General features: G+C 37.4%; 1 protein-coding gene across 7 annotated transcripts in view; it reads left to right on the plus strand.

The window, feature by feature from the left end:
* The window catches only part of SLC45A4 (solute carrier family 45 member 4), a 138,633-nt gene that overhangs the window by 53,202 nt on the left and 63,922 nt on the right, over positions 1-21,509 (plus strand). For 4 of the 7 annotated variants that reach the window (XM_072602947.1, XM_072602944.1, XM_072602948.1 and 1 more), the window contains exon 2: positions 19,183-19,289. The exons of 2 other annotated variants lie outside the window; for them this stretch is intronic. The gene's annotated coding sequence lies outside the window, so the exon portion shown is untranslated. Of the gene's footprint in view, positions 1-5; positions 19,290-21,509 lie in introns of those variants that run through there. One more of the 7 variants, XM_072602946.1, reaches the window with a different exon arrangement.

Raw genomic sequence — 21,509 nt, forward strand, 5'->3', positions numbered from 1 at the left:
ATGAAATGAAAAGGAATTCCTGTTTATTTCCTAAGCCATTAGATCTTGTAGTAATTTCCCAAGTGTATTCTGGCATACAGTAATACAGACATGACTGTGGAATTATTCTGGACTTATTTATAAATGGAGTGCTTTGAATCAAGGAGGTATTTTTTTTTCTGAGAAGTTTCATATCGAATTTTAAATGAAAAAATTTTAAATCTCTAAACAGGCAAAAATGGTCAATTTGTTGTACTTGTATAGCAGTGATGGTATACTAGAGCATTATTGCATTAGCTTATGAGTCAGAAGACTTAAACTGTGCCACTTAGTAATAAACTTTATGACCTTGGAGTAGATCGTCTCTAAGATCACTTATAGTTCTAACAATCTTTGAAGGCCTTGGGTAAGTCACTTGACTGTCTGTACTCCAGCTTCCTCTTCTTAATGCTTAGAATTGTTTTTTTTGTCACAACCTTGTTGTCAGAAAGATAGTGAAAATGTTAACTTTCCTCATTTGGACTCTTTGATAGCTCTTGACCACAGCAGTGATTTGGGGGAAAAAATTATTTTGTTTTTTAGAAAGATGAATCTGCCTGGTATTCAAAATAGTTTATAGAGGAGAGACTATATATAAAGAAGGTGCTTAGTTAGGATGTTAGTGAAAATGAAAAGGGAGTGTGGTTGTGGGGAAAATGAAAAGGAATCTAGGGAGAAAGGACCAGATTGAGATACTGGGAACGAAAAGGAACGAAAAGATGGAAGAGATGTTATGAAGGAAAAATTAACAAGATGTGTTACCCAGATACGTGGGCAAACCCAAAGCTAACTCTGTAACAATTACAAAATCTATCATTTTGTGTGGAATCTGCCTTTTAGACTATTAAAGAGTGATAAATACTTTCTACTAATGTGATTCAAGAAAACCTTGAAAAGAAGTTGATGGAACTACTGTGCAGTCATTCACTCAGAAACCACTTGAGTGCTTATTGTGTGCTAGGCACTGTGCAAAGGACTGGGGATACCTAGAAAGATGAAAAGGAACTCAGGATATAGAGGGGTTAATAAGACTTGTAAATAACTAGGTAGAACAAGACGTATTCAGAACAAGACAGATAACTAGGTAGAACAAGACAGATTCAGTGGAAATAATCTTAGCCAGAAAAGCTACTGGGGAACTAGAAAAAGCCTCCTGTAGAAAGTGGAATTTGAGCTGAATCTTGAAGGGAGTTAGGGCTTAGAAGAGAAGGAAGAGCACAGAGAATAGTTAATATAAAGGCACACAGATAAGAGATGGAGTGTAATATTTGATGAACTGCAAGTAACCCAGAATAGCTGAGTCATGGAATTCATGGAGGTGAGTAAAGTGTCAGAGGTGAATAAAGTGTCAGAAGACTGGAAAGGTAGAAAGATGCCAAATTATGAAGAACTTGAAATGTAAAGCAGAGGACTTTATATTTAATCTGGGAGGTAACAGAGAGCAACGGAAGTGTGTGGGTGTGATATGCACAGGTCTTTGGAGGATGGAATGTGGAGACATGAGGCAGATAGAGCAATTAAAATGTGATTACAGTACAGTGGATGAGAGATGATGATGGTGTAAACACTGTTAGCTGTGTGAATAGAGGAAAGGAATCATATAGGAGAGATGTTGTGAAAGGTACAAATAATAATATTTAACAATAGATTGGGTGGATGGAATGAGTGAGGAGTCAGGGATGCCACTGAGGTTGAAATCCTTGGTGACTTGAACAGTAGAGCCCTGGACAGTAATAGGGAAATTCTTCAGAAGGAACAATTTAGGGGAAAGAGGAGTTTTGTTCTAAACATGTCAAGTTTGAGATACCTATAGGATGTCAGATTTAACACGTTTAAAAGGCAGCTCATAATATAAATCTAGGAATCATCAGCAAATAACACATGAAGAAGAAACCAGCAAAGGAGACCAAGAAAAGTAGACACATAGGAGGAGAACTAGGAGAGAACAGCATCATGAAAACCTAGAAGGGCGAGATAAACAGGAGGAGACAGTGATCAACAGTATCATATGCTGCAGAGAAGTAAAGAAAGGAAAAAGATTGAGAAACGGTCGTTAGATTTGGTTTTTTTAAAGATCAGGGATAATTTTGGAAAGACAGTTTTCAGTTGAATGATGATATCAGGAGCCAGATTGCAAAGCATTTAGAACAGAATAAGAAGAGAGAATTTTAGAGAATTTTGCCAAACTTTATTTGTGAAAGGGATGAGAGATGTAGGGGGTTATATGTGATCAAGTGAGGACTTTTTTAAGGGAGAGACTTGGACAAATTTTTGACAGGGGAAACTTGGGGAAGGGAGTTTTGTAGGCAGTAGAAAAGGAACTAACAGATATGAAGAGATTAAAGATAAGAGCTCATGGTGATTGTACTGGGAATAATCTCCTAAAAAAAGATGGGAGGTAATGGGTTCTGCAATACAGTAGGTACTATATAGCTGCTGTTTCAGCTCCTAAACACTAGGATTCTCATCTCCCTCCCCACCCCCCAGCCAAAAAAAAAGTAGTAGAGGAAAAGTCTGGCCTATAGTTAGTTTCTTTTTAATAAGCCTTTTCTTTTTGATCTTTTGTATAGTGGAGAGTGTTACACTTGGAACCTGGGTTCAGATTCTAATGGTTAATAGCTGTGTGCCTGAGAAAGTCACTTAAATTTTTTAGTTGGACTTCAGGGGGGAGAGACTCAAAAAGTCAAGAAAAGGGAGTCAAGTAGACAGACCATATCTTCAAAGAACTTTATGCTTGGTAGAATGGAGACATTTCTGTGCCATAGGGGTAATTTAAAAATTATATTCTTTCCTGTGTTCATTATTGGCTTTGAATCAAATTCTGCTGTGACATAGGGAATTTGGCCTATCAGAAAATAAAGACCTCTCTCATCAAGAACGGAATTTTCTGCCATTAATAAAAAGCCTGTTAAAAGCAAGTCTATTGAAGGAGTCTCCCTTGCTTATGCGATCCTTTTATCTAACTGCATTCCTTACACACATGTTGTGCCTTTATTAGTTATCAATTAAGCCCTTAGTAAATGTTTTTGTATGTGCTATAAATATTGCCCATGCTAAGATACATAGAAAAAGATACATCCCCTACTCTTAGTATGCTTACATTCAGAGTATTAGAGGTGGGGATGGGGAAGAATCATGTAACATATAGATAAAATTAATTCAAGGCAGATTTTTGAAGGGAAGACACTAACAGTTGAGGGAATAAGGAAAGACTTAATGTAGACATTGGCACTTGAGTTAAGTCTTCTTGGAAACCAAGCATTCCAGGAGGTTAAGAGTAAAGAGATTGTATTCTAGGTATGGGGAGACAGCCATTGTCAAGGCAGCAAAGATGGAGCATCATAAATGCAGAAAGGATGGTGGTGGGACCAATATGGATGAATCAGCGAGTGTTAGGAGAGCAGTGATAGGTAAGAGTATTGGAAAGGTAGTAAAAGGTCAGGTTCTGAAGAACTTAAAATGCTCAATAAAGGATTTTCTTTTTATCTTCCAGGTAATAATAGGGAATCATTGGAGAGTTAGGAACTGATCAGACCTGTGCTTTAGAAAAATCATTCCAACAGCTGGATTGGATTGGATTGATTGGAAATTAGGAAGCTCTTGCAATAGGTGGTGTGATAAGTGGTGAAGGCCTGAATTTGGGTAGTGGTTGTGTGTATAGTTCTCAAAATTTTTCATCTTAGGAATACTTTAGACTTAAAACTATTAAGGACCCCCATCCCCAAAATATCTATTGATATTTACTATATTAGGAATTAAAATGTTATTATTATGAGAACTTTCATATTAATTTCAATTCAGTAAACCTGTTATCCAACTAATTGAATATTTGGGATAAGTGAGGAGTCTAGGTGAAATTGAGGATGCAAACTTGCAACCTCGGTGGATTGGTGGGATGGTGAACTTAAAACAGTGATAAGGAGGTTTGAAAGAGTGGTGGGTTGGGGAGAGGTTTGAAGGCAATGAGTTTAGCATTTTACGTGCTGAATTTGAGATAACTATTGGACATCCAGTTAGAAATATATACTAGACATTTGAGGATGGAGTACCGAGTCTCAAGAGAGGTGGGGCTGAATATATAGATCTGGAGTTGTTATTCCTGATTTTGGAAATGGGGGCCAAAACTGGGAGTAGGTCATTGATGATCTCGAGGACAAGCACCAAGCCTTGGGAATGCTTCCACGGTTAGGGAGTAACAGGAAGAAAAGTAACGTGCAAGAATTTTCAGGAAGGCAGGTAGGTTGCAGTTTATTTATCCACTCAAGTGATTGACACACTCCATCAATAGGTGATGGACAGAGATGTCTTACAATCTCACAGATATTTCTCCATCTTTCTTCCCACCTCCCCCTATTCTCCCCCTCTTTCTCCTTCCCTGTTCCCTTCAGAGCTGCATGACCCAGAGTACATAAGAAATTTCTTACAAAACACTTTGGGCTGAGATCAGGTGAGGCATGTATCAGAGCCATATTTCCACCAAACCAAAGAAAACAGAATCTTCTTTATCAGTCTGTTAATTAGTATTTATTAAGTTCCTACTGTGTGCTTTATTAGATTGGATTAAGAAAAGGGAGTAAGTTCCTAGAATTGTATTCAAAGTCCTGAGATTCTTGTAATAAAATGTTTTGGAGAAGGAAGGCACTAAAAGAAATATTCAATACATTCAGTGTCAGACAGAAAAAAGAAATATAATAATAGCAAAAAATGAAGTCAGTTACATTCTCTCAAAAATCTACTTTAGACAGAAACTTGAGAGGAAACAAAGGAATAGTTCGTTAGGATCCTAATTAAAGAATGCTTAAAAAAGCAGGTGGTAGTGAACTTTGTGAGTAATAGAAGTAAACTCAAAGAGAGAATCAGGACCAGGAAAAGGTTATTTTGAATTTGGAGAGTTTGAATTTATAGTAAGACTCCCTACTCAGTCTCATAGAGTAAGGTTGACTGACTACATCTCCCCTTCACAGTGTATCAGGCAATCCTGAGGAGGAGATATGGGGGCAGCTGTGTGGTGTAGTGGCTAGAGCACTAGGCCTGGAGTGAGTAAGACTCATATTGCTGAGTTCAAATCTGACCTCAGACACTCACTAGCTGTGTGACCCTGGGTGAGTCACTTAACCCTGTTTGCCTCAGTTTCCTCATCTGTAAAATGAGCTGGAAAAGGACATGGCAAACCTCTCCAGTATCTTTGTCAAGAAAACCCCAAATGGGGTCATAAAGAGACATGGCTGAAAATGACTGAACACAACGTGTGCCAGACACTATGCTAAGCACTTAAGTGTCTTTTATCAAATGCTACTTGTCCAAGCCCTCACTCTTATTTATCAGTCATTATCAGTTTCATTTAACCAATTCAAATCTATTAGTTTTGTTGAAGAGATATTTACTTCTCAATGTATCTTTGAAATAAGTAGAAACATATTCCCCAATGTGTGGAATACACATATACCCCTGTCTATAGGTGTGCTGGTACATGTTCAGCAACTGGCTAGGGGTTGGGGGTGAGGTGGGGGGATATGTACAGGACATACTTTTAAAGTTTAATCTGCACAATTAACATTTTCTCCATCACTTTTTTAAGTTGAAACCAGAGTTGTCAAACTCCAAAAAACTCCAGAGTATAGCCCAAACCAGATTAAAATATAATTGGGAAATAATAAAAGAAGTAAAAATATAATACAATATAGATAATATGAATTTGAGGTTTTCCAAATTAGTATGTGGCCAGCAGGGATCCATTTCTATTTGAGTTTGACACCACAGGTCTAAGCAAGCCCTGATTTGTAGTGTTTGTTTATTTCTGAGGTGTTGCTGCTTAGCACTGAAAATTGAGCAGTTGGCGAAGTTTGAGCTGGCCCCAGCACACCTCTGTGTGCCCTTTTGCCACCTCAGTCTCTGGAGAGTGAGCCTCAGGCTTTACCAATTTCTTCATTACATTCAGCCCACAAAGTTTACTTCTAAATGTGACGTAGATAATAGATGGATGAGTCTGTGTCTCTGCTGTGCAGGACTGGGCTGGACATGTCTGTTGGCACTCTGCGACTCACTGTCAGGCTTTTGGCAGCTCTTCGTGTGGACTATAACCATAATGGCTCAATCTCTCAGTGTTTTGAAGCTCACCAAGTCACAGCTGTCTTCAGGTTTCTTCACCTAAACGCAGGAAAGAGTAGGCACATAACGGTGCCATGTTTTCATGTGTCCCTGCTGATGAGATAGGGTCTTGGGCCTCTGACCCACTGGAAGTTCATTCTTTGTCTTCTAGGACCTTGAAGATATCCAGGAGAAAATGAGAAACACATTTTTTAGCCAGTTAGTGCCTTTTGAATGCATTCTAATTCATTCTTGTGTTAAGTATCCAGAATCAGTTCTTATGTGTACTTTTAGTGTTTTGCCTATTTCTCTCCCATTAGAGTGTGAGCTTGTTGAGGATTGGGACTGTTACATTTTTTTTTATTCCCTAGTACTGCACTATGTATTAACTCCTTAATAAATGGTGATTGATTGATTCAGCATGTTTGAATGTGTTGTTTTCAGTAAGAATAGATGTCATTCTGCAAGCTACATGGCACAGTGAATAGAGCACAGGTCCTGGAGGTCAGAAAGACCTGAGTTCAAATCCAGCCTCAGACACTTGATACTTACTAGACTTGTGACCTTGGGCAAGTCACTTAACCTCAATTACCTTGCCTCCCTCCTCCTCCAAAAAAAAAGAAAAAATGTCAGAGCTAATTTTTTTCTTAACTTTGTTAACTTGATAGTAATATTTTTATACCTTGACCATGACTCCATCTTTTTCTTCTCCTTCTTTCTTCACCAGCCCCTGACCTTAGAATTTTGTAGACCAGATGATACTGAAAAAATTAGTCATCCTTTGAAACAGCTGTAAAGTTTAATGAGTCAGCAGTGTACCATGGCAATCAAAAACCCTCTCAATTTTTAAAAAAATTGTGTATACCCTGGGGTTAGGGTAGTACCTTGTTCATAGTAAGTGCTTAGTTAAATGGTTTTTTAATTGAACTTTAACTAGGCTGCATTAAGAGAAGAAAAATGCCCACAGTTAAGAAGGTGATAGCCCTAGACTCTTTGATTCTTGTTAGACTACATCAGCAATATATTATACTCAATTCTGAGTGCCATATTTTAGTAAAAAACAAGCAAACTGGAGCATGTCCAAAGCAAGGAAACCAGAATGAAAAAAGAATCAAGGCCATGCTATTTGAGCATCAGTTGAAGGAACTTGGGGAATTCAGCCTGGAGAAGACAGACTTAGGTGGGGGAGTAATAGCTGTCTTCAGTTTTTCAAAGGGTGAGTAATCGTTCTTATTCTACCTGGTCTTAGATGTAGAAGGAGTAGATAAAAATTTCAATTCCATGTAAGAAAAGAAATAATAATTAGAGTTATTCAAAACTGAAATGGCTTTCACTGGAAAGTAGTGGGTTTCCTGTGGCTAGAGGTCTTCCAAGTGAAAGTTGCAAGACCTGGAGGTGGATACTGGAAGGAGTTTTTTGTTCAAATCCTTTGGGATCCATTCCAACTCTTGAGATTCTGTGATTCTTTCTGTCCAGATTGCTTTGAGAGAAATTGTGCTTTCTAGCAACTTTCCAGAAAAGAACTCTATGTACCCTTAGGTACATAACTTACAGTTCTGAACTGATATGCAAATTGTGTCAAGGTTACTCAACCAGTTATCTGATTAAGTCAGAACCATTTTGTTTATCCCATTGTAGTTGACCTACTTATTTACATCATAGACTAATATGTAGTTTCTGTTCAGGAACTAAAGATGGATTTACATCTCAATTAGAGAATTTAAAACTGAAAAGGATTTTAGAAAGTATCTAATTTTATGTAGTGCCGTGATTGCTCTGGCTCCCATCTCTGAGGGCCTATTTATATTTTACCAACTTCAGGTTCTCTGATACCTTGAGGGAACTGGGACCTTTGCTGTCAACTGAAGCTTCCACCTGATGTTTTCACCCATTTTTTAGGGTGTCAATGATTAGCATCCTAGTTCCATTTAATCATTGGATTAACTTTTGCAAAAGGATTTTTAGTCATCAAGCAGTGTATTACATGTCAGACACTGTGCTAAAACCCTGGTGATACAAACAATGGCAAAAAAACAAGTCTACTCTCCAGAAGTTGACTAAACAGTCAATGGAGTTAAAAGCATTCTGTGAATGGGGGAAAGCCATTGAAGATGCCTGGAATCAGGAGATGAGTGTCATAAGTAATGACACAAGGAGGCCAGTATTACTGAATTTCATAGTACATGAAAGAGAGAGAGAGTAAGGAGTAAGAAAATAAAGATAGGAGAGGACAGGTTATGAAGGGTTTTAAAACAAAGAATTTATATTTGATCCTGGGGGTAGTTTGAGTAGATGGGTCACATGGAAAGACCATTATGAAGGAAGGAAGGAGAATATTCTGGAATTGTTAGAAGCCACCAGAATCTTGCTTGGATGATTTGATGGACTAAATCATAGTAGGAGAGCCTGGGAGTGGCAGTGGGGAGCAAGGAGTATTTCAACTCCTTCACCCTGGGAACGAGTGAAAAATCTGAAAAGGGTGGAAGCACTCAAGAAGATACAGAATAAGAAAAGAAAAGACTTAAGATGACAACTTATTTGTTACCTATGAAGCAGGCATTCCAGAGAATATAATAGATGGGTTTAGCTTTAAAGTGGGACAAAGCAGGGATTGACTGAGGGGGATGGGAATAAGTGAATGGTGTGGTAGTCTGAACAGTGGCATCTTGGGGCTTCAGAATCACTTGTTAAAGAGGGTATGTGTTTGCTTGTTGTCTACCCCAATTAGATTGTGAGCTCTTTGAGGGCTGGAACTTTTTCCTCATTTTTTATCCCCAGAGCTTAGCACGATTCCTGGCACAGAGTAAAGCACTATACTAAATTTACTATTATTGTGGGAATATGTGATCCCAATATGTCCTGAGAGCATATCTCTCATTTTATAAAGTAATTAATAGAGAAAATAGAAATGCTTTGCAATCAACTTGACTTGGGCTGCAGCTGTAAGGGATACCTATAACTGAAATATTTTCAAAAAGAATTATAAAAGTGTAATATTGCTTCAACCCTAAATCCTATGATTTTTAATTTACAGACAACTAAATGTGCATTTAGTGTAGCCTCTAAGGATGAGATATAACAGAATTTGGATCAGTTCTCTGTTGCTTGTACTAATTTTGGCATAGCAGTTAATACCAAGAAAACAGGTTCCCTGGACCAGCCAACACCGCACCATCCATCCATGGAACCATTCACTTACCTTGGCAGTATACTTTCCAAGGATGTACACACAGATGATGAAGTTGATCCACACATTGCCAGAGCTCCCTCATTGTTTGGGAGGCTCAGAAGCAAAGTGTGGCAGAGAAGTGGTATTAGGTTGCCTACCAGACTGAAGGTCTACAGAGCTACTGTGCTGACCTCATTGTTGTATGCTTGTGAAATCTGGTCAATATACCAGTGCCAGCCAGGAAACCTATTCACTTCCATTTGAATTGTCTTAGGGGTGGGGCATCTGTGGCCTCAATTCTACATGTGGTCCTCTAAGTCCTCAAGTGTGGTCCTTTGATTGAAATCTTTTATTCTTGCACTTTGGATCCAAATGTCATTAGAGATATCTCCACTACAAATGTTTATGTTGATTATTTGTGCCTGCCCTGTAGTAGAGCCTTCTGAACCCCTGTATTGGTCTGATCATCCATAGTGGGACACACTACACTGTACCTTGACATAGTGATATCATTTTGGTCTTCTTTGAGATCAGTGAACCAACCAGCTAAATATGAGAAGAGCATTATATAGCTTTTATAAATTCAGTACTTGAACTTTCTTGGATTTATGCATTTGTTCACATTGGTCCTCAAGGCTTGGAATATCCTCCTTGTCCTTTTACCATTTAAAAGCATACTCTAAATACTAATTCTTCTAGGATGGCTTCCCTCAATTCATTTCTATCCTACCACTAACCTTGGCTAGTCTTTTCCACCCTATATCTCATATAATATTTTCTCTTATAGTGCACTACTGTGTACTTTTATGTAATAGTTATTTATAGATTTGCAATATCCCCTTACCAGAATACACTTTAAGGTAATGAAGGTTGTATTGTCTTAAGTCTTGTATTTTTTCCCCAGTGTCAAGTACACAAATAATAATATTCGAATAAAATTAAGGTTTTTTTTTTTCCTCGGCAAGCTGTAATCAAGTCACTTTACCTCTCCATGCTTCATTTCTCCTCTCCCACCCCCATCCCTCCAAAATGGACAAGGTTTTTGTAGATTTGGAATCCTTAACCGAGGATCTCTTGAGGCATATATGTATAGATTTCAGAGTTTGTGAATTTTGATGGGAAAACATTACATTTTCACCAGCCCCTAATTTCTTTTAATAATAAATATAGGCTCGAAACATTATTCTATGAAGGCTTCACTAGACTGCCTAAAAGGGTTGGTTTTCAGCACTAAGGTTCTAGTCTCAAAGATAGAAGAAGGCAAAGTCAACATTAATGTTCCATATCCTGTTTTCACCTCTGCAAAGATGTGTACAGAGAGGTGCATTTTCCTACCTTTTAAGTAAAACAGCCTTGAACACTATGAATATACAACATTTGACAAGATCTGAATTTTTACAGATGAGGAAAAATTCTCCTTAGTAAATAACTGCCAAATAGATATTCATAAAACAGATTTGGTCCAGTTAAAATACTTCAGTAGCTTCAGTATTGCCTCGATGAAGTTATAGTCCTTAGCCTGGAATTTAAAGACCTCCACAATCTGGCTCAACCTAATCTTTTCAGGCTTACTTAATATTAGTCTCCTTTATGCCTCTCTCTTTCAGTTAACCTACCCTACTAGTCATTTTCCTCATATACTGTTCAATCTTCAATGTTCCATTTCCCCACCTCCTACTGTAAGTGATCTTTGTTGCATGTATTCTTTTCCTTACCTCTGCATCTAGTGTTTTTCAGAACCCCACAAATGTGCCCGTGGTTTCCAAAGTGATACTAGACCCCTTGGCCTTGGCCTGATCCAAAGGGTACAGAATCATTTAATTGGGTGGAATGGGAAGATGGATCCCTCACAACCTCTCCCAATAAGGCTGGGGCACTCTCCTTAAAATGGAGGTTCTGGGAAGAACCAACCAATTAGAGTAAGGGATTGTAAACAAAGAGTGAACTTCTGGGGTGAAAAGTTTGCTGTGGCATGATGGAAAAAGTCAAGAGAATGATGAATGGAGCCCAGAGAAAAATGAAGACCATTCATGGACTTTCTGGAAAAAATATGGGACTCATATTGAGATAACTTAAACTAATCAAAAAAATTTTCAACAAGCTTTTCCACATAACAAATTGAAGGAAGTCACGTGTTTTGGCATTAGTTACCCTGAAATTAGAAACAGGACAATAAAGGAAGTTGTTGATTTGAACAATTGTAGTTTCACTTGTCTGAGTGCATCTGAGAATCATAACAAAATTACTGTCACCGACTGTTCAAACAATCATCGGAACAAGCTCCAGTTAGACTGCTTTTTTTCTTGCTTGGAGAAATCTGTGTCTCCGAGTTTTGCTGATCTCAAGTAAGATTTGGAAGAGTTGGTTACAGTATAACTTGTTTCAGGAAATTTTAAATATATATGAAATTCCAAATATATATGTGATTCCAAAAACATTGGCATAGTTGTGGAGGAGAAACTTGTTCTTTCATGCTTTCAACATTATTAAGGTTTTAATATAGTTGATTGGGAATTGGGGAGAGAGAGAGTGTGTGTGTGTGTGTGTGTGTGTGTGTGTGTGTGTGTGTGTATGTGCAGTATTATTTTTTCAGCAATCTGGTGAACACTCTGACTTGATTTATTATAGGAATATCTTCCCTTTACTACAATTTGCATATTGTGGAAAGAGTTATGTTTTCCTTCTTGTGCAATAATTTTTAAAAAGTACTTAGTTCTTTTAAAATATAAAGTTTTTACCTGGTGGTGGGCTGAAAATATAGGCTGTCCCTCACTTGCCTATTCTAATGTGCAAAAAACCCAGTAGTGTAATGACTGGATTCAAAGTCGTAGCATAGTAGGATTTAGAGCTAGAAGTAATTTAGCAACTCCCTCATATTTTACAGAGGAAACTGAAACTCAAAGTGAATGACTTGCTAATACAAATCTGTGTTTCAGTTCAGATGTTGACATTTAGTTATATCAGTGAGCAATTCCTTTACCTTCTTTTTGCCTCACTTTACATTTTCTGTGAAGCCACTTACTTTCCATTCTCTATTATACTTGCCACTTTCTCCCTCCTTTTTTCCCCCCACTGCTGGTCACAACTGGGATAAAATTACTGAGCTTTTATGGAATCATCTGTGTGTTTCTGAATTAGAAAGGGAAGAAATTGTAAAAAGATTGAAATGCAGTATAAAGCTAAGTTGTCTGTCCTGTCCAGTCCATTCACTGGAATACATGCACTTTTTTATGCATGATGGGCCCCTGTTCCTGCTCCTCACCAGTCATACTTCTCTCTAAATATTTAAATTTCGTCATGTTTTATACAGTTTTAAAAATAATTTCTTCATTATTTCACAGGGAAAATACTATTAATACTAATATTCTATTGGATTCTTTTTATCAGCAAAAAAATCTGCCTTTTCTACTTCTGTCCCACTCTGTTCTCAGTTGAGAACAACAAAAAAAACAAAACAAACACAACAGATTTGGCCATGTCCAAAAAAAAGTCTCCATTCTGAACTCCCAAGTCCTTCACCACTATTTCATCATTAATCCTCTGCAATTGTGATTGATTGTTACACTGAACAGAGTCCTTTTAAATCATATTGTTCTTAGTATAATTTGTTCTCCTGGTTCTGCTTTCTTCACTCTATATCAGTTCACATAAGTCTTCTCAAGTTTTTCTGAAACCATCTTCTTAAACATATTTTTGTACATCTTTGTACAGAGTATAGTTTTCTTAGGACTAATCCCTCCCTTAATCTATTCTCTTTAGTTTTCCCTTTCCCTTCTCCCTTTTCCCTTCTATTTCCCTGTTGAGGGAAATGTATTTTTTTATCCTTTGTGAGTATGTATATGTATATATTATGTATGTACATACACACACACACACACACACATATGTATTCTCTCCTTTGCCTAATTCACCCAAGAGGGAAATTCAGATATCAAGCTCTCCCTCTCCATCGTGTTTCAATAGATGCCTGTTTGTGAGCCCCAATTTTGTGAGATAATGATCCTCCATTTATTTATTTGTTTATTTATTGTTGGGTTATGGCATTTATTTCCACAAAATTTTGAGTTCCAATTTTTCTCCCCATCTCTCTCCTCCCTGCACCCCATAACACCTTGCATTCTGATTGCTCCTTCCCTCCATGTGCCCTCCCTTCTATCACACCCCACCCTTCCCTTATTCCCATCTTCTCTCTTTTCTTGTAGTGCAAGATAGATTTCTATATCCCATTACCATTATTTCTTATTTTCCAGTTATATGCAATAACAATTCTCAACATTTGTTTCTAGTACTTTGAATTCCAACTTCTCTCACTTCCTCCCTCCCTACCCAACCCCACTGAGAAGGCAAGCAATTCAATACAGGCTATATATGTGTCCTTTTGCAAAAGACTTCCATAATAGTCATGTTGTATAAGACTAACTGTATTTCCCTCCATCCTACCCTATCCTCTCTTTATTCTATTCTCTCATTTGACCTTGTTACTTCCCAAAAGTTTTTACTTCTAGTTATTCCCTTCTTTCACTTGCCCTCCCAAACATCATCCCCCTCATCTCACTTGTCCCCTTCTCCCCTCCTTTTCTATAGTATAAAATAGATTTTCATACCAATTTAGTGAGCATGTTATTCCCTCCTTAAGCCATATGTGAAGAGAGTAAGCTTCACTTTTCCCCTCTCACCTTCCTTTTATTCTCCATTGAAAAAGATTTTTCTTATCTCTTTTATGAGTGATAATTTGCCCCATTCCATTTCTACCTTTTTCCTCCCAATATATTCCTTTCTCACCCCTTAATTTTATTTTTTTATAGATATCATCCCTTCTGATTCAACTCACCCTGTGCTCTCTGTCTATATGTGTGTGTGTGTGTGTGTGTGTGTGTGTGTGTGTGTGTATAATCCCTCCACCTACCCAAATACTGAGAAAAGTCTCAAGAATTACAAATATTATGTTTCCCATATAGGAATGTAAACAGTTCAGCTTTAGAAAGTCCTTTATGATTTCTCTTTCCTGTTTGCCTTTTCATGCTTCTGTTAATTCTTGTGTTTGAAAGTCAAATTTTCTATTCAGTTCTGGGCTTTTCATCAAGAATGCTTGAAAGTCCTCTATATCATTGAATGACCATTTATTCCCTTGAAGTATTATACTTAGTTTTGTTGGGTAGGTGATTCTTAGTTTTAATCCCAGTTCCTTTGACTTCTGGAATATCCTATTCCAAACCCTTTGATCCCTTAATGTAGAAACTGCCAGATCCTGTGTTATCCTGATTGTATTTCCACAATACTCAAATTGTTTCTTTCTAGCTGCTTGCAATATTTTCTCCTTGACTTGGCCACAATATTCCTAGGAATTTCTCTTTTCGGGTCTCTTTCAATATTTATTTTGCCCTCTGGTTCTGTAATGTCAGGGCAGTTTTCCTTGATAGTTGCATGAAAGGTGTCTAGGCTCTTTTTTTGATCATGGCTTTCAGGTAATCCCATAATTTTTAAATTGTCTCTCCTGAATCTATTTTACAGGTCAGTTGTTTTTCCAATGAGATATTTCACATTATCTTCTATTTTTTCATTCTTTTGGTTTTGTTTTGTAATTTCTTGGTTTATCATATAGTCATTAGCTTCCCTCAGCTCCACTCTCATTTTTAAAAAACTTTTCTTAAGTGAGCTTTTGAACTTCCTTTTCCATTTGGCTGATTCTGCTTTTTAAAGCCTTCTTATCCTCATTGGCTTTTTGAACCTCTTTTTCCAATTGAGTTAGCTTATTTTTAAAGGTATTAGTTTCTTCAGCATTTTAGCAAGCTGTTGACTTGCTTTTCAAGCTCTTCCATGGCCTGAGCCCATTGCATATTCATTTTGGAGGTACTGGATGCAGAAGCCTTGACTTCCTCTGACAGTATGCATTGTTCTTCCTCATCTGAAAGGATGAAAGGAAATACCTGTTCACCAAGAAAGTAACCTTCTATGGTCTTATTTTTTTCCCTTTTTTGGGCATGTTCCCAGCCAGTTACTTGATTTCTGAATCCTTTGTCAAGAGGAGGGTCCTAGTGCTCCTCTTCACCCCAGGACTGTGCTCAGGGCTGAGATTCAGATCAGCTGCTCAATTCCGCATGGGGCTTTAAGCTGAGCCACTCCCACAATGAAAGCTGCTACTGTTGCTGCTGCCACTTCCTGGGGCCCATGCTAGGGTAGGTGGGGGAACCCTGCTCCCATCTCTCCCAGCTGGGAAAGCCCTCTCACTGACCTTTGAAGCTTTCTTCAGCGTTTGTGGGTTGAGGGAATCTGAGACCCTCCCTGCTGGGCTTCTGCCCCAGAGGCCTGTTCCAGTCTATTCCTCCCAGTGCTGCACGGCCAGGGCAGGGCTCCACTCTGTTCAGCATCCAGTGGGATAGACCTTTCCTGTTGGCCTTCCAGGTTACCTTTGGCTGGAAATCTCTTTCACTCTTTCATTCTGTGGCTTCTGCTGCTCTAGAATTTGTTGAGGGTCATTTTTTACAGGTATTTTATGGGCTATGGGGGAAGAGCTAGTGTATGTGTGTCTTTCTACTCTGCCATCTTGGCTTCCCCCCTACTTGTGAGATAATTTCTCCCCCACCTCCTGTCCTCACACAATATATTCCTTTTTCCTGTATCATTGAGACTCCTAGGTCTTGTCCAATTAGATTCCTCACCCTGAATAATGGTAAATTTCAGAGGGGACAGACACATGTATTATTTCCCCATATTTGAATGTAAGCAGTTTTTCTTATTTAGTCCCATATTATTGTTTATTGAGTTTACCCTTTTACGTTTCTCTTTATTCCTATGTTTGACCTTTGAAGTGTTGGTGCAACTCTGGCATCAGGAATCCTGAGAAGTCCTCTTTATCATTAAAGAACCATTTCTTTTTTTTACTCTTTTATGCAGTTTTCCTGGATAAGTTATTCTTGGCTATAAACCTATATTCTTTGCCTTCTAAAATTTCATATTTCAAATTTTTTCCAGTCTTCAGGTGATCCTGATTTTGGCTCCTTTGTGCTTGAATTTTTTCTTTTTGGCTATTTGACCTGAGAGAGTACCATGTTTTGGCTGTAGTTTTATAATTTGGTCTTTTGACTTGGTTTTAATATTTCTTTTCTCACAGAGTTCATTGGCTTGTTTGTTTTATTCTGACTTTCTGGGAGTTTGCTACTTCGGCAGGATTTTGTACCTCTTCAAGCCATGCTCTTGGCAATTTTTTCTTCTGTACTTCTTATTCTTTTATAATTTTTCCTTCTAGTATTTTCATTTCATTGATGAAATTTTATTTCTTACTCTTTCTGAAAACTGTTCATCACTTCTAAGAATTCTGTTTGAATTTTACCCAAGCTTTGTTCTTTGAGATTTTACTGTGGTTGTTGCAGAATCATTCTCTTTCTTTGAGTTTGTACCTTAGGTGTCTTAGAGCCTTTTATGATGGGATTCTTATTGTTCATACCTCCAGCCTACTTTGTGACTTTAGGTTTGATGTTTAGCACTAGACTCTGTACTTGTAGAAGGAAGTTCTAGACTGGCCCTGTTGCTGCTTTCTTAGGGTTAGATTGTTGTGCTATTCTAGGATTTCAGGGAAAGCTTAGGCTAGGATTATCAGTCTTTTAGTGCTTTCAAGTTAGTATGATACGTGGCAAAGTCTGATCACCATTCCTCCAGGTCTGAGATTTGCAAATTCTTTACCTTAGTCTGAGTGTGAGCAACAGTAGAGTACTGTTGCTGAACTCAGCCAGTATCAGCCAGCTGGTACTCTGTGAAATACAGAATTGCAGACTCCCCTTTTGGTGTGAAATTCCTGCCCTGACTATTCCTCTGTAGGCTTCAGTCTATGCTAGAAGCTGGAACTGAGACCCTGCTCTGCTCCTGATATCCAAGCCACACAGCTTCTGTTTGCTTCTGAACTTGTTCCACATAGACTTCTCTATCTGCTTATGCAAACCTGGGCTGGAAAAATTACTGTGACTTTTCCCCCCCTTCAGAATTCAGTCTTGTGTGTTTTCTAGATCTATTTAGAGTAGTTTTGGGAGTCAGCAGTACTGCTTCTTGCTATTCTACCATCTTGGCTCTGCTTCTTTCCTTTTTTTTCTCTCCAGAGGTGGCTTTTTTTCTTTTTTATAAGTTTTCATTTGGAGAGGAGTAGATAATTTGGAACATAGACCACTTAAGGAAGGAAGATTGTCTAGTGGGAATCTTAAGGTAACATGGTACTGGAGCAGAGGCAATATCTGTGAAGAAGTATCTCTCTTGATTTAAAAAGAAACAAACAAGAAATTCAACAAACATGTCATTTAAAAAGTACCTTCATTTCCTAAAGGAAATGGTTCTCAAAGGGTATGCCATGATTTTCAGCTAGGTATGCCTTGAAAATTCTATGTCCTTACCTGAGTCCATTTTTTTCCTGCCTATATTTTTCAACATAGGAAAATATTCCTATTGGTATCTAGAAAATCAAAATAGCCGCCTCTCTATGGAAGGGGGAAAGCTCTCTCCTCTGTTGCCTAGTCCTGGGAAAGTAAAGAGGGTAGAAAGGAGGTGGGGAAGTAGGGGAAGGGAAGGAAGGGTAAAAGAATTCCCAGGAGAGAATATCTATCCCTGCTGAATGAGATCACAACTCTTTAGTCTGTTGGTCAAGGCATTCAGTGATCTGACTCCATATTTCTAACCTTAATTTCATGATTTCTCTGACACTGGCTGATTGTAAAACTGAATTATTTAATTTTCTGCAGTCTCCCTGTATTAATTCCTTCAGATGTGTCAACCTTTCCTCCTCCCACCACATCCCTATATCTTGACTGAACTGGTCCACTGTTTACTCAGTTCAGGTGCCTCCACTTCTGAAGGTTTTCCTGATTTTTATGCTATAAAACATCACTTCCTCAAACCTTTCAAATCATTATTTAACCTCTCCTCTGTACCTTTTAACTACTCTGTCTCACTCCTAAATTGTAGACTTTGGGAGGACTGGGGCTATCTTTTGTCTTTGAATGTTGAACACCTAACACAGGACCCTATGAACATTATAAGTACTTATTAAATGTTGAACTGAGGTGAAAGTGGGCTGCAAAAGCACGATCTTTCCCATCTTTCAACATTTGTTCTATTGGAATGCAAACACATTGGAGATTATTGGTCTTCATATACTGACTGACTTCTTAGATGTAACATTTGCAACTCTCTATTGATTTTAATGTGTAAGAGTTGCTATTTTCTGACCTAATAAATTTATTTATAATCAGTGTCTATGAAACATTCATACATGAGTCAGTCAGGCATTTATTAAATGTCTGGTATTGTGCCAGGCACTGTGGTACATGAAGGGGATGCAAAGACAAACAAGGAAACTGTCCCTACCTATAAGGAATTTGTTCAATGTAGGAAAAACAACATATACCCAAATGAACAAATGAAGATGTGTATAGTCAGTACAAGGTAATTGCAGTGTGCCTATCAATATATTTTGCAAAACCCTAGGACTTTACAGAAATGAAATTGAGAATCATTGTTACACAGAAGCAATAATTTGCCAAGTGGAGTCTTCTTGATGTGATAGGGGAAGGCTGTAGAGTGCCCCATATAAATTGAGGAACAGTTTAGGTATTGCAAACTGAATTAGTGTGGTATTTATCATTAAAGGAAATAGCAAAAGCTTAACTGGGTTGAAAGTTATTTTTCTTTAAAGTCATAGTTTAGGAAAGCTACCAAAACCTTTTTTTGGGAAAAGCTTTACCTAGACTCCTTGGAAACTCTGTTAAGCTGCTTATGTTCTATTGGTAGATACTACCTCTCCTCAATTTGTAATATTAAACATGATTAAACTGCATATAGTATCTAGTTTTTGGTGATTTAGTGTATGTATTTATTAATTTTTAAACTGAAGATGCTAACAAGGTTTGTCATTTTCACCAATATAGATTACAGTGAAGTTACCTGTGTAAAAACTATTTACTGTGCCTCCACGTTTGCACTACTTGAGGAAGGGAAGCCAGCTGTTTTAATGCCCAGCCTGCTTGAATGACAGGTAAACAAAAACCAAATTCATCCCATTTCATAAATGCTTAACTAATAATACTGCTGGGGGGACCTGGGTATAATTTCCAAAGGAAGGTCACCTTGGTAGAGAGGAGACTGGCTTTGCCTTATTCCAGTCATTTACTTACCCTCTTATCCATTGTACAAAATGAACCCTGCTATCCAGTTGGGCATCCTTGCCAGGAATAGCCCTATTCTGTTCATGTAGGGGGCTTTGTCCCTAGAAGCCTAGCTCTACTACCAGGAAACCAAGACTGCCCTGTAGAAAAGGACACATTGTCTAGTGTCCAACATTGAAGGAACCGTGTCCCCATTTTTTATTGGTTTACTTGCCTTAGAAGAGCTCAGATCACCTAAGTGGTAAACGCTATAAAATGAATGAGAAATTTCATGTGTTCCTTGATAAAATGTATTTGAATGATAATCAAGTAGTGTGTTAAATTTCAATAATTTTTATTGAAGAAAATGTCAATCTTTGAAATCTGAAAAAGATGTTAAAAAGGAACAAATTGGAGTCAAAATGAAATATAAAATATTTTAACATTTTCATTTTCTTCAAAATTCTGAACCTTTCATCATAGTAGTTCCTTTTTGTTCAGATTAATAATACTGGATTTATATCTAAAAGTTCTTTTAGTGTTTCTAACATGATTGGAAAGCACAAGTTCTGAAAGGCTTTTTTTGGGGAGTGACCCCATATCTTCTGCCTTTTTCTTTTTACATTAAGCTGTTATGAAATATAACATGTGAAATATAACCATGTGCTTATAAGTAAGAAGTGTTTATATGTAATCCCTGGTTCTCTGAATTCACATATAGAAGGGAAAACCTCAGAAATGAAGTGGAAAATTAGACATATAGTTAAGAACTAAAAATTTTAGTACTATAAAAGGTTGTCCTTGACTAGGAATACTGCTTAGGTATCTTGCCAGATCAGTATCATCTTTGTGCAGATAATCTTCTCTTACAGGGAACTTACTAAACTAGTACATCTTTTTCAACTCTACATCAGAATTAGGGGGCAAATGGTCATATTGTGATAAAGAAATGTAAATTGTTCACATGTAGAAGAATTTCATTGAGAAATCTTGTTGAAAATGTAGCATCTAAATAAGTTGTTAATAATTATAAAGCTGTTCAGTAAGGAAATCTGAGAGACTTTTCATATTCTGCCATCTGATAGATTCCAAGTGTAATGTGCAAGGGTTAGGGAACTTTAAAACTTTTAGAAAAAAAATCTCATTCCTGCTGATTTCATAACCAGTGTCATTCGGATGTATTTATAATCAAGGAGTGCTGCCTAGAGCAGTTAAGCTGGTAAGCAGCAGCTTCAGTGGCTCAGTTTTCCGTAGATGGGGAAGAAGAAGATAGAACCTTTTTGAAACAGAATTTATTTATTTGTTCATTAAATCCCTATAATCTCTTAGAAAACTTTTTTTACCATTTTATAGTGCAGACAAGACTGTAGTTGATCTGTTTATCACTGCAAATAGTTCATTCATTTTATTTGGTGGATGGGTTGATAGTAGGCTTTTTTTCTAATAATGAGCAGATTTTCTTTTACACTCATAATTTTCATATTACTATTGAATTTTCTTAGGAGTGTGACATACAGATAAATTCTTAAGTTTTATTTTAAGATATGAATGATTCAAGTATGAAAAGAGTAAGAAATATCAGTTTTGTTTGAGATATGAATGGAAGTCTGGCTTAAAAAATTTGTTATTGTTCAGTCACTTTTTCAGTCCTGCCCAACCCTTTGCCAATCCCATTTGGGATTTTCTTGGCAAAGCTATTGGAGTGCTTTACCATTTCCTTCTCCTGTTCATTTTACAGATAAGAAACTGAGGCAGACAGGGTTAACTGACTTACTAGTAAGCATTTCAGGCCAGATTTGAACTCAGGAAGAGCTCTTCCTGACTCAAGCATTCTATCCACTTTGCCACTCAGCTGCCTGGCTTAAAAAATATATATTAGACATTTTGTAGTGTAGGGAAAGTGATAGACATATAAAATTTGGGAGACATAATAGGACCAAGAATGTTTTGAGAATAGTTGAGCCAAATAAGAAGAAGTAAGTTAAACTTCATCCTGATATAAAGGGTCCTTTTAGTATAGTGATTCGTAATCCAAAGTATAAAATTATATTTCTAAGTATTTTTTGGCCTTCTCTAGGAATTTGTAGTTTAGTGGTATCCTTATCCTAACT

Source organism: Notamacropus eugenii, chromosome 4, assembly GCF_028372415.1.
Source record: "Notamacropus eugenii isolate mMacEug1 chromosome 4, mMacEug1.pri_v2, whole genome shotgun sequence".
Lineage (NCBI taxonomy): Eukaryota > Metazoa > Chordata > Mammalia > Diprotodontia > Macropodidae > Notamacropus > Notamacropus eugenii.